At 34.4% G+C, this 12,045-nt stretch overlaps 1 long non-coding RNA gene across 1 annotated transcript; it reads left to right on the top strand.

Annotated features, from left to right (window-relative positions):
* Positions 1–2,791: 2,791 nt before the first annotated feature.
* On the top strand, positions 2,792–3,733 carry LOC144547833 (uncharacterized). Its single transcript, XR_013509161.1, has 3 exons — positions 2,792–2,960; positions 3,067–3,123; positions 3,656–3,733. It is a non-coding gene; the product is annotated as an uncharacterized LOC144547833 (long non-coding RNA).
* Positions 3,734–12,045: the final 8,312 nt, after the last annotated feature.

Below are 12,045 nucleotides of genomic sequence, written 5' to 3'. Positions count from 1 at the left end.
TTTTTTTCTAAATCACATATACCTTAATTTGTTCTAAATTTGAATAAATTTAAAAAGAAAATATATCGTGTTACTCCTACTTTTTATGAAGTATTAATGACTCACTCAAAAAAAAATTATAACCATTTTATTTGAAAGAGAACTCTTGAAGCACTTGAAGAGCAGTCAATCACACAGATAGTATAAATCTACTACGTAGCTTTCTCTTTTCCTGGCCCAAGTAGCTTTCTCTTTTCCTTTATGTAAGGACACAGATATGATAAATCTACTACGTAAATATTAAGCATTGAAGAGCAGTCAATCACACACTACAAGCTCTCCTTGCTAGTTTGTTCCTTATAAAAGGGATCATAATATCTCTGGTACTCTCTACCTATCAAACGAAAGTCACAAAAAAAGAAGAGAGGGAGTAATAATTACAATGTCCAGACCTTCTGTTGACCCCCCACCAAAAACTGATCCGAGGAAGGTGCTCTTCAATGAAGCAATGAATCGCAATTCGGACAAGGTGAAGCTTCTCTACAGAAACGAGGCAGTCCAAGGCGTGCCTATTACACGTGCCAATGACACCTTGCTTCATGTTGCAGTTTCTAGTGCCCCGGAAAAAGTAGTTTTAGAACTCCTCGATTTCATTCAGCCTGAAGGTATTACCACTTTATATCTATTAAAAAAAATCAATATGCTATATATATAATAGTTATATACCAGGTACCATATACGGCTATGTGATGTATCATTTAAAATTCTGCCTTTTTAATATAATGCAAACCCTTTGGTTCCTCTAGTTGCCAAAACTGTTGTGGGCTCTCCAGGAAGTTACTGCTAACATATGTACATATACATGTTTGATGATTCCTTTCTAAGTTGCCAACTTAAACATCTTTGTTTCTAATTGCCCAATTACCTATTTTCAAATCGGCACCTAATTAAAAGTTGCTGAAAAGAATTTGAAATAATATATGTATTAATTAACTAATCCTTTAACATATAAATAATTAGCTGAGGCCCTTGATGTTTTATGGACACAATAATGCAATTAATAATTGGTTCTTTTAATATGGAATTAAAATGTTTTACCTATAGCTTTTGGATAAAAACTATATGTGGAGCCCAGTCGGCAGTATAAGAAGATTAAATACTGAATAAGGAAAATTTAAATTCTGTAGGATCCTTGAAATATATCATGGTATATTAGCAACGAACCAGCTGGCACCATATTCATTGAAGATGAAATAAGTATTATTTACTTAGAAGTCATAAAGTGATAAATTTCAAACAAGGTGACAATTGTGAACAAATAGAACTGAGATTATACAATATTATAACACACATGCAAGAAAGGATGATACAGTAACTTTTTATCAAATTTGGCAGAGGGTTATAACACGTACACTTCGTCAGTCCCTATTAATTACTGTTAATTATAAACTTAGTTATAATTAAGAAGATGCATGTTTAAAAAAATAATTTATGAAGTTAGTCCAAAAGGATTTTTTGGAAAAAAAAAATAATAATAATTCGGAATTCTACGAGTTGCTTCGGAATAGGTGTATATATTGTAATAGGAGGGTTGAAATACCTCATATCTTTCATGCCACATCGTGCCTCACATCCTTTAATAGTCATTTAATTTTTTGTTGGAAAATTCAAATGCTATATTTGGTCAATATATACATAAGAATTTCATTTTGTATGTGTAAGAGAGAAAAATGATAGTTTTAGATCTCAATAGTCAATACTTCACCAAAATTTATTTATGTTCATATCCAGTTTGAGAGGATACTGACAGAAAATTGGTCTTGACATGCCTGTTTGTAAAAAGGAAGTTAAAATATATATGATTCATTTAATCCATAACCATGTAGACCCCAATTAAATTTTTATTTTGCATTCTAAGAATATTTGATGCAATTTTCACAGATATGACCAAAATCTTGAACATAAAGAACAAAGCTGGGGATACCCCACTTCATTTGGCGGCGGCTCTCGGACTAGCAAAAGTTTGCAAGAAGATTGCAGAATTGTGCCCAGATATGGTAACCAGTGTACGTAACAACCTTGAGGAGACTCCGCTCTTTTCTGCAGTGCGTCACGGAAATAAGAATGCCTTCTTTGAGCTTGAGCTAGCCATCCATAAGAAACAAAAGCTGAAAATTGATAGAAAATGCTTATCAGAGAGAGACACCAGGCACTGTAGGGGAGATGATGGTAACAATATCCTTCACTACGCCATTAAAGGGGAACAATTTGGTATGCGTTTTTTCTTCAGAAAAATATAAATAAAATAAAAAGTAAGTCATAATATAACTAACTATTAAAATGTATTGACTTTAGATTTGGCATATGAGATCATTCACCTATATCCCGTGTTGGTGAACTATGTCAATTCAAGCGGAGAAACTGCACTCCACACTCTGGCTAACAAGCCTTATGTTTTCAAGAGTGGAGCTCGCTTTGCCTTTGGCTTATATGATACGATTATATATCATTGTACTTGAAACTTTTTTTTTTACATAAATTACTTTAAATTTGAGGGTGATACCATTTTCAATGATAGAAATCTAATTCTTAACTGTGATTTTACCATAATAATAACTGCTATATGGTGCTTCAAAATTTGACTACTTTATTCAATAAATTACATTAATATTAATTGTAACACCATTTTCAGTGATTGAAAATTAATTGTTAATTGCAATTTTTACAATTATAATAATTGCTATGTGGTGCTTTACAATTTGAGTTGATAACATTTGATACTTTGATTGTAGGTACAATTACAGAACCACTCAAGTATAGTTTTGTTAATTACTTGGAGAAAGAAACAAAAGGTAGAAAGGATGCACCATCAGACATTCTGCAGGAAGATGAAAATAAATTACAGCCGCCAACATGCAAAGTTTGTATTGACCTATATTCTCTGATGAAGCATTCTATCAGCTTCATATTTAATACTAATGGTATGAGAAAAAAATACTCAATATAATTAACCAAAATAAGAACAAACTGTTCATATAGATCATTTCTTTTTTTGTCAACTAAACTTTGATATTTGCCCTATTACAGCTTGTTGCTCAAAAATTGGTACCTATAAGGCTTGGTGCACTGATGTTGAAAATCCATGTATAGTATACAAATCATCATGATATAATCATACCAATAAGCTTTTCATTCTTAGAATTTAGTAAATCTTGGCTACTAAACTTTCATATTTGCTATTGCAGCTTCTAGCCCAAAAACTAGTAATGCTCCCAATTATGGTGAAGAAGACCCGTCCCAATCTCCCATTTCTATTCAAGAAGACCCATGTATAGTATACAAACCATTATTCTATAATTATACCTATCAATTTTTTCCTAGAATTTAGTAATACTTCGCTTCTAAACTTTCATATTTGATATTGCAGCTTCTAGCTCAGCACCTGTTGCACCTTCTAGCTCATATAGATCATTTCTTTTTTTGTCAACTAAACTTTGATATTTGCCCTATTACAGCTTGTTGCTCAAAAATTGGTACCTATAAGGCTTGGTGCACTGATGTTGAAAATCCATTTATGTATATATACAAACCATCGTGATATAATCATACCAATAAGCTTTTCATTTTTAGAATTTAGTAAATCTTGGCTACTAAACTTTCATATTTGCTATTATAGCTTCTAGCTCAAAAACTGGTAAGGCTCCCAGTTCTGGTGAAGAAGACCCGTACCAATCTCCCAGTATTGTTCAAGAAGATCCATGTATAGCATACAAACCATTATGTTATAATTATAACTATCAATTTTTTCCTAGAATTTAGTAATACTTCGCTTCTAAACTTTCATATTTGATATTGCAGCTTCTAGCTCAGCACCTGTTGCACCTTCTAGCTCAGAAATTGGTAAGACACCTAGTTCTGGTGAAGAAGATCCATGTGTAGTATACAAACCATTATGATATAATTATACCAATCAGTTTTTTCTTAGAATTTTGTAACATGATATGGTAATTTTTAATGAAATCTTACTTGTGTTAATAAATTTTTATTTGTTTTCCTTAATTTTATCATGCATGAAAGCTGAAGCACAAAAGGAACAGGAAAGATGGTACCCAAAGAACCATGATACGATGATTTTATTTTTCAAGATGATCGTTAAGCTCCTATTAGTTGTTCTTGGGATAGGTACGTGCATGTATATATATATGTTTGCATAATTTCTTCAAGAAAATGTCAAGTTATTCTTCGACACCAATTAACTGCTGAAAGTTCTTGTGATCAGTATTAGTACCCTGATTGAAAAATGTAATTTTATAATTATAAAAAGCTCCTTCGATTGAAAATATCAATAAGATGAACTGGTTGTTCTTATAGAAGGTATATGAGGAAGTAACTAATTATAAGCTCAATATGCACAGTTCAATTTTATTTCTAGATGAAGTAATTTATTGTTCTTTTCGAAGTTCTTAAAATTCTAGAATTGCAATTTTTGTCAGAAAAGTAAAATTTTATGCTGATAAAGACAAATGGCAATGATATTCATATTCGATGCTTGCTGACACTTATTTGGTTCACGATGATGTACAAACTTCATTTAGACAATAGAAAACAAGTATTTAGAAATAGAGGAAAAAACAAAGTATAAACATAGTATTAGAGTACAACTACTATGACATCAGTGATATTTAAGCCTAAATATCGCCATATCAAAATCTATCGGATCGGCTTCAAACGACAAATCCAAACCGTTCAAAATGATCTACTTCATGAGATGTGTTTACATGCAAAATTTATTGATTTTCGATCGCATTCAGCATGAAGTCAAGTGGTCAAAGAAAGATGCTTTTAAGGTTATTTTAATGCATTCATTTTTTTGTTATTTTTTTTACTATTTGACTTGATACTATATACCATCAGAAATTTATAATTTTGCATATAAATGCATCACTCGTGAAGTAGATCGGCTTGAATTGTTTGGATTTATTGTTTGACATATATCCGATAGATTTTGAAGATTGGTGGCATATGCCACTGATGTCATGGTTGCCGGACTCCATAGTAACAACTATAATTTCCCGGTACATGGCCAGAGAAAGAAAGAGAGGAGTATGATTCTTAATATAACTCGGAACAGTTAATTGAGATTCTATTGAATGAAAGAAAAGTTGCCAATTATTATCGACCTTTTGCTCAGCTGTTTACAATATTAATTTAGTATATCATTCTGACATTCTGTGAATAACGTCTTCCTAAAGGGTTAACGAGAATGCAAACAATTAGGAAAATTAAACAACAGCACAGAAATTCAAAGAAAGTAATGAATGAACTGGTGAATCATTCAACACTCTGGGAATACAAGGAAACCAGCGGTGGACAGGAACCAGATGATGAGTCTTCAACATTTATCGGTTCAGAAGTCCCTCCAGCTCCAAGCATAACACCAGTAGAAGATCAGGGTATTGATACCTTACTTTTCAAGCATATAATTATAGAACACAAATTCATTATAGAGTCACCATAGAAAACTTCCTATTCATACGGTTATAAAAGAGAAATGAGAAATCAAAAGCATGTTGCTACACGTTTTGTTGACATAAATTACAAATTTTTTTTTTAAGGTTGGCGGTGAAATACCGCCAACAGTTGTATTAATAGTAAAAAGTTATTTACATAGGCTCAGCAAGCCTTTCATTACAGCAACTATAGTAATTAACTCGCGAATATTGACAAATTACAATTTTTTCAACATGTGCTTTAGCAAGCCCTGTTTTGGTAGCTGCAAAGAAAATAATGAATGAACTGGTGGATCAAAAAATATTCTTGAAATACAAGGAAGCCAGCGGTGGAAAGGAACCAGATGATGATAAGTCTCGAACAGTTATCATTAATATCGCTTCCCCTCCATGGAGGACACCAGTAGAAGATACTTATTCGGGTAATGATACCTTACTTTTCAAGCATAAAATTATAGAAAACAAATTCATTAGAGAGTCACCATACAAAACTTCCTATGCATACTGTTATAAAAGAGAGATGAGAAATCAAAAGCATGTTGCTACATGTTTTGTTACAAATATATATATATATATATTACAATTTTGTCTACTTGTGCTACAGAAAGCCCTGTTTTGATAGCTGCAAAGAAGGGAATAGCAGAGATTGTGAAAAAAATCCTTAAAAAGTATCCAGTGGCAATTTTTTGTTGAAAATTAATTCAAAATTATTTTTAGATAATCTCTACCTAGGTTTAGTTTAGTTAGAAAACTGCAATGACTATTTAGGCTTTGGTTATTTTAAGCATAGTTATTTTAGGATTAGTTAGAGTAGTGGTTAGTTATTTTTAGCATGTTGTGTAGTGGATGCTTAATTTAGGAAAGTTGTGGGTGCTTATTTTAGGAACATTGTATTACTTTAAATACTGCATAACTTTATGTAATTGAGGAAGAGAGAAAGGAAATAAAGCGTTGTTTCTATTCAGAAAAATATTCTTCTCTCTTCAATCCTTTGCATACTAGCACAAAGCAGTGCTGTATTGCTTAGTTAATCCCAACAAAATGGTATCAGAGCCGAAGGTTAGAGATCAGGGCAGATCCGACCATGGCAGAGAACATGAGCGTTTCGAATCCATTGATTCCGCTGTTCAAGGGAGACAACTACGAGTTCTGGAGCATCAAGATACGAACTTTGCTCAAGTCGCAAGGTCTATGGGAATTGGTGGAGAAGGGAGCACCGGGCACAGATCCCACACCAACAGAAACAGCAAAGCGAGATGCGAAGGCGTTATTCTTCATCCAACAAGCAGTGCATGACACCATCTTCTCGAAAATTGCAGCAGCCACCAATGCAAAGGAGGCATGGACATCCCTGAAAACAGCATTTCTAGGGAGTACTCGAGTCATGGCAATCAAACTTCAAGGCCTACGCAGGGACTTTGAAACATTGCAGATGAACAAGGAGGAATCCGTGCAAATTTTCCTCTCAAGAGTACAAGAGGTGGTCAACCAAATTCGAGCATTTGGAGACACCATGGAAGAGAAGACGGTGGTGGCGAAGGTGTTAAGGAGCCTAACACCCAAGTTTGATCATGTAGTTGCAGCAATTGAAGAGTCCAAAGATCTAGCAACCTACACCTTCGATGAACCAATGGGATCACTGCAGACCCATGAAGCAAAGTTCATATCAAAGGAGAAAGGCGATGAAAAGGCGATCTACGGAAAGGGGGAGTCCTCTCAAGGCAAAAGTGGACGTGGCCATTGTAGATTTGGCAGTTTTGAGTTTCAGCACGACAAAAAGATGTCTAGTGCTTCTAGCAGAACAGATATGGCTGTGTGCAAGCCGGTTGTTTCAGAAAATAAAGGGAAGAACAATAAGCATGATGTGAAGAAGAAAAGAAAGAGCAACCCATGCTTTTCATGGCGTATACAGCAGGTGGAAGGCAAAGATCCACAATCTTTGAAGAAATGGCAGAAAATGAAAAACTAGCATCAAGCATTGCAAGAAGAAATACTAGTAGCAAGAACAATGGAGATCAAGAATGCAAGTTCAGAAGAACATAAGACTGAAATTTTTATAAAGGCATTGGCAAGAGGAATGTTTTCAAAGTAGTTTTTGGTATAAACACTTTTGAATTAAGGGGGAGTGTTGAAAATTAATTCAAAATTATTTTTAGATAATCTCTACATAGGTTTAGTTTAGTTAGAAAACTGCAATGACTATTTAGGCATTGGTTATTTTAAGCATAGTTATTTTAGGATTAGTTAGAGTAGTGGTTAGTTATTTTTAGCATGTTGTGTAGTGGATGCTTAATTTAGGAAAGTTGTGGGTGCTTATTTTAGGAACATTGTATTGCTTTAAATACTGCATAACTTTATGTAATTGAGGAAGAGAGAAAGGAAATAAAGCGTTGTTTCTATTCAGAAAAATATTCTTCTCTCTTCAATCCTTTGCATACTAGCACAAAGCAGTGCAGTATTGCTTAGTTAATCCCAACATTTTTGACCAAGACAAGGATGCAAAAAATATTGTTTTATTGGCAGTGGAGCATCGCCGGGTCCACGTGTATGATTACCTGCTGAATTTTGCACCTTTAAAGAGTGTATTTCGGAAATTAGACAAAGAAGGGAACAGTGCTCTACATCTTGCAGCCGAGCTCAGTGATAACTGCCTGTGGAGCACTGGAGCAGCACTTCACATACAATGGGAGATCAAGTGGTACAAGGTGAGATCTCTCTCTCTCTCTCTCTCTTCTCTCTAAAAAATGGAAATAAATAGAATATAACCATAATATATGTAATTTTGCGGTGTGTAGTATGTGCGAAGTTCAATGCGCATAATGGGCAAAGGAAGATCTACCACAGCCAACAATGCAGGACAGATGCCAGAAGAGGTGTTCATAGAGAGTCATAATGCACTGATTAAAGAAGGAATCACTGGGCTAACAAATACTTGCCAGTCTTGCTCCGTGGTGGCCGCTCTCTTTGCTACAGTAGCCTTTCAATCTGTCAGCACAGTTCCAGGAGGTGTAGACCAGCAGTTTGGTATTCCAATCTACAGTAAAAGAACTTTTTTTCATCTGTTCACCATCTCATCCCTTCTTGCCCTTTGCTTCTCTGTTGTTCTTAAATAAAGAAGAACTTTCAACATGTGGGGCATGTTTCTGATGAGACAGTACTTACAATTTCTATTAAAATGCCAAAAATAAAACTTAGATAATTGTGAGGAAGGTTACTTCCGTCATATTTTGAAATCAAAAGGGGAAGCCAGGGTGCATAAATGTTTAAATTATTGCGGGCTAGATGTGATATATATTCCTGGTTTTCTCTAGGGTCATGCACCATATTTTTATTAGTAGAAAATAAATAAATAAAATATAGTGAAAGGTGATCGATTTGGCAGAAATTTCATATATAGGCAGAACGGGTTGTTTTATCCCGACCCACGGGACGGGACAATATAACACGTCCCACTCTGTGACCACTAATCCACCACTTAATCAAGTTAACTTAAGAGCAAAAAATTAAAACCGAGGGACGGTTTAATTTGTCCTGTCTGCCAGAAAAAAAAAATGCGGGACGTTTTAGTTTGTTCCGTCCTAGGAGCAGAAAAAAAATAAAAAAATAAAAACGAGGGACGCTTTACTTTGTCCCCTCCCAGGAGCAGAAAAAAGGAAAAAAAAAAAAAATCGGACGGGTAGTTCTTCCCGTCCAAGTATAGCAAAATTTTCGCTATCTCCTTCTTTCTTCTCATTCTGTCGCTATCTCCTTCTTTCTCCTCATTCTGTCACTATCTCCACACCGGAAAATAAATCTGTTGCTGTCTCCCACCGAAAAAAGAAAAACAGCCCCACCTCGCACTCTCGATCCCACCACAACGCATGCTTTCTCACGGACGGGTTGGCTTATCCAGTCCGGCTTTGCAAATTTCGGCTCCGCCCCACCCTCTCTTATATTTCGGCTGACTTTGTCTCCTCATGAGGTAATTTTTTAAAAAAAAGTAGAAATCAATTAATTGACAATAATTTCTGATTTGATTTGTTATCAAATGATCGATTATATTTCATTTTATTAATTTGTTAATTCTATTTTAGAAATATTGATAAATTAGGGTTTAGGGTTTTAAAAAATTGATTATCTAAATTTTTAGGCTCATTTGATATGGTATAAACAAATGTAGGATCGCCATCGGTTGATTACCAAAGTAGATCCGATGGTATTTCTACATTAAACGACTGATTTAACAATCGGTTCCTAACTTTTCAACCGATGGCGTTGGAACTGAACTCTATCAGTTTTAGCCGATGACATATGTGTGTGAATTTCCTATTGGGGTGATAAGCTACGGTTTGAAAGCCGATGGCGGAACGCGATTTCAACTGATATAGAAGTGTTTTTCTCTAGTAGTGCCCCCCTTGTATTAAATAAGACAGTTTTTTTTAGAATTTCTTTTTACATAAAGTTCAAATTAAGTACACAATATAATATATATTTACAAAGTTAAATTATGATTTATTCCATAATACTGAGCTATTATGTGTTTCGTCTCTATTTTTGGGGAATTTCTTTTTTACAAGTCATTACAGCATGTGAGTTAATTAATTATTAGTGTATAGCGAAAGAATAAAAATAAAATATGTATTGAAATTGTAAATGATAAAATAAATATACTTGAAACTATATTTAATTTGGGCTTAAAAAATGAAGTAATAATTAGTGGAAATTTGAATTAGGGCTGGATGGATTCAATTCCTATGACGGTTGGAAGGAAATGAATTATTGCTTTCAAATGAGTTATATTTGAATGCTTTAAGAAATTGATTTCCTTTGTATTTCCTAGGAAAAAATTGATCGACCCTATTACATCCCAAACCAAAACATGAAGCAATTCAGGAACTCTAAAAAGTTGAAAAATAACTTCCATCAAACTTAAAAGTTAAAACAATCCAGAGCTATAACGACCAGAAATCCCGAATAATTATTCTGTCTAACCAAACAGTACATAAAAATCAAAAGTCTTAGCACATCATGATTTATTAAGTAAGAAAAGATATAATACGAGTTACAATAATAATGTATGGTGATCATATTATTGTGAAGCTAGCTACTATAGTCCTCCACCATCTAAGGCTTTGCAAGTTTCTTTGTTGTTTGTTTGATGAGGTTAATGTATAATGGGTAGTGTTCAGCGGCAAAGTAAGTGACAGAAAAGCACATGATGGCATATATGAGGTACGCTCCAAATTTGAGACTTTCAAAAACATAAAAGTCTCCAGCACAGAATGCAACAAGTGTAGAAACAATTGCCATGAAGAGGGAGGTCTGCCCCAGGATGAGTTTCACTGGAATTTTGTTCTCGAAATCCCATACCTGATCACCAAATCAATTATAAGAATTTCAGTTTCTAATGTTGAAACATCAAAAGGTGACAAGTTATGAATTCTTTATCTATTAACAGTTCATTTACCTGCTGAGGTACGTCTTTAATAAACACCTAATAAATATATTACCCAACAAATCCTCATACTAAAAGATTAACAAATTGTATATTCTTTCTTAATTTTGTTTACTAAACAGACTATTAAGCAATACATCGCAAAGTTCTGCATGCATAAGTAAAAGAAAGGAAATACGAAGAAGAAATTGACGTTCTAATTAAGACATCTGGGGCACACATTAATTTACATGGGGTTGTGCTTTACCTTGAAATTTGAGATGATTATTGAAAGGAACACGAAAATAGATGTAACAGAGAAGCAAAGGGAAAGAACGGATGAGATGGCGAACAACTGAAAAACTGTTTTTTTCCTGAGGATTGGAAAACCAAACTGCTCGGCTACACCTCCTGGAACTGCGCTGACAGATTGAAAGGCTACAAAGAGAGCGGCCACCACGGAGCAAGACAGCTGGCAAGTATCTTTTAGCCCCTTGATTCCTTCTTTAATCAATGCATCATGACTCTCTATGAACACCTCTTCTGGCATCTTTCCTGCATTGTTGGCTGTGGTAGTTCTTCCACCGCCCATTCTGTACATTGAACTTCGCACATACTACACACCGCAAAATTACATATATTATGGTTATATTTTATTTATTTCCATTTTTTAGAGAGAAGAGAGAGAGAGAGAGAGAGAGAGATCTCACCTTGTACCACTTGATCTCCCATTGTATGTGAAGTGCTGCTCCAGTGCTCCACAGGCGGCTATCACTGAGCTTGGCTGCAAGATGTAGAGCACTGTTCCCTTCTTTGTCTAATTTCCAAAATACACTCTTTAAAGGTGCAAAATTCAGCATGTAATCATACACGTGGACCTGGCGATGCTCCACTGCCAATAAAACAATATTTTTTGCATCCTTGTCTCGGTCAAAAATTGCCATTGGATACTTCTTAAGGATTTTTTTCACAATCTCTGTTATTCCGTTCTTTGCAGCTACCAAAACAGGGCTTTCTGTAGCACATGTAGACAAAATTGTAATATATATATATATATATGTTAACAAAACGTGTAGCAACATGCTTTTGATTTCTCATCTCTCTTTTATAACAGTATGCATAGGAAGTTTTGTATAGTGACTC

Source organism: Carex rostrata, chromosome 1 (genome assembly GCF_964058835.1).
Source record: "Carex rostrata chromosome 1, lpCarRost1.2, whole genome shotgun sequence".
Classification (NCBI taxonomy): Eukaryota; Viridiplantae; Streptophyta; class Magnoliopsida; order Poales; family Cyperaceae; genus Carex; species Carex rostrata.
The sequence above is the reverse complement of the archived record's forward strand: the minus strand, read 5'-3'. Positions and strand labels throughout refer to the sequence as shown.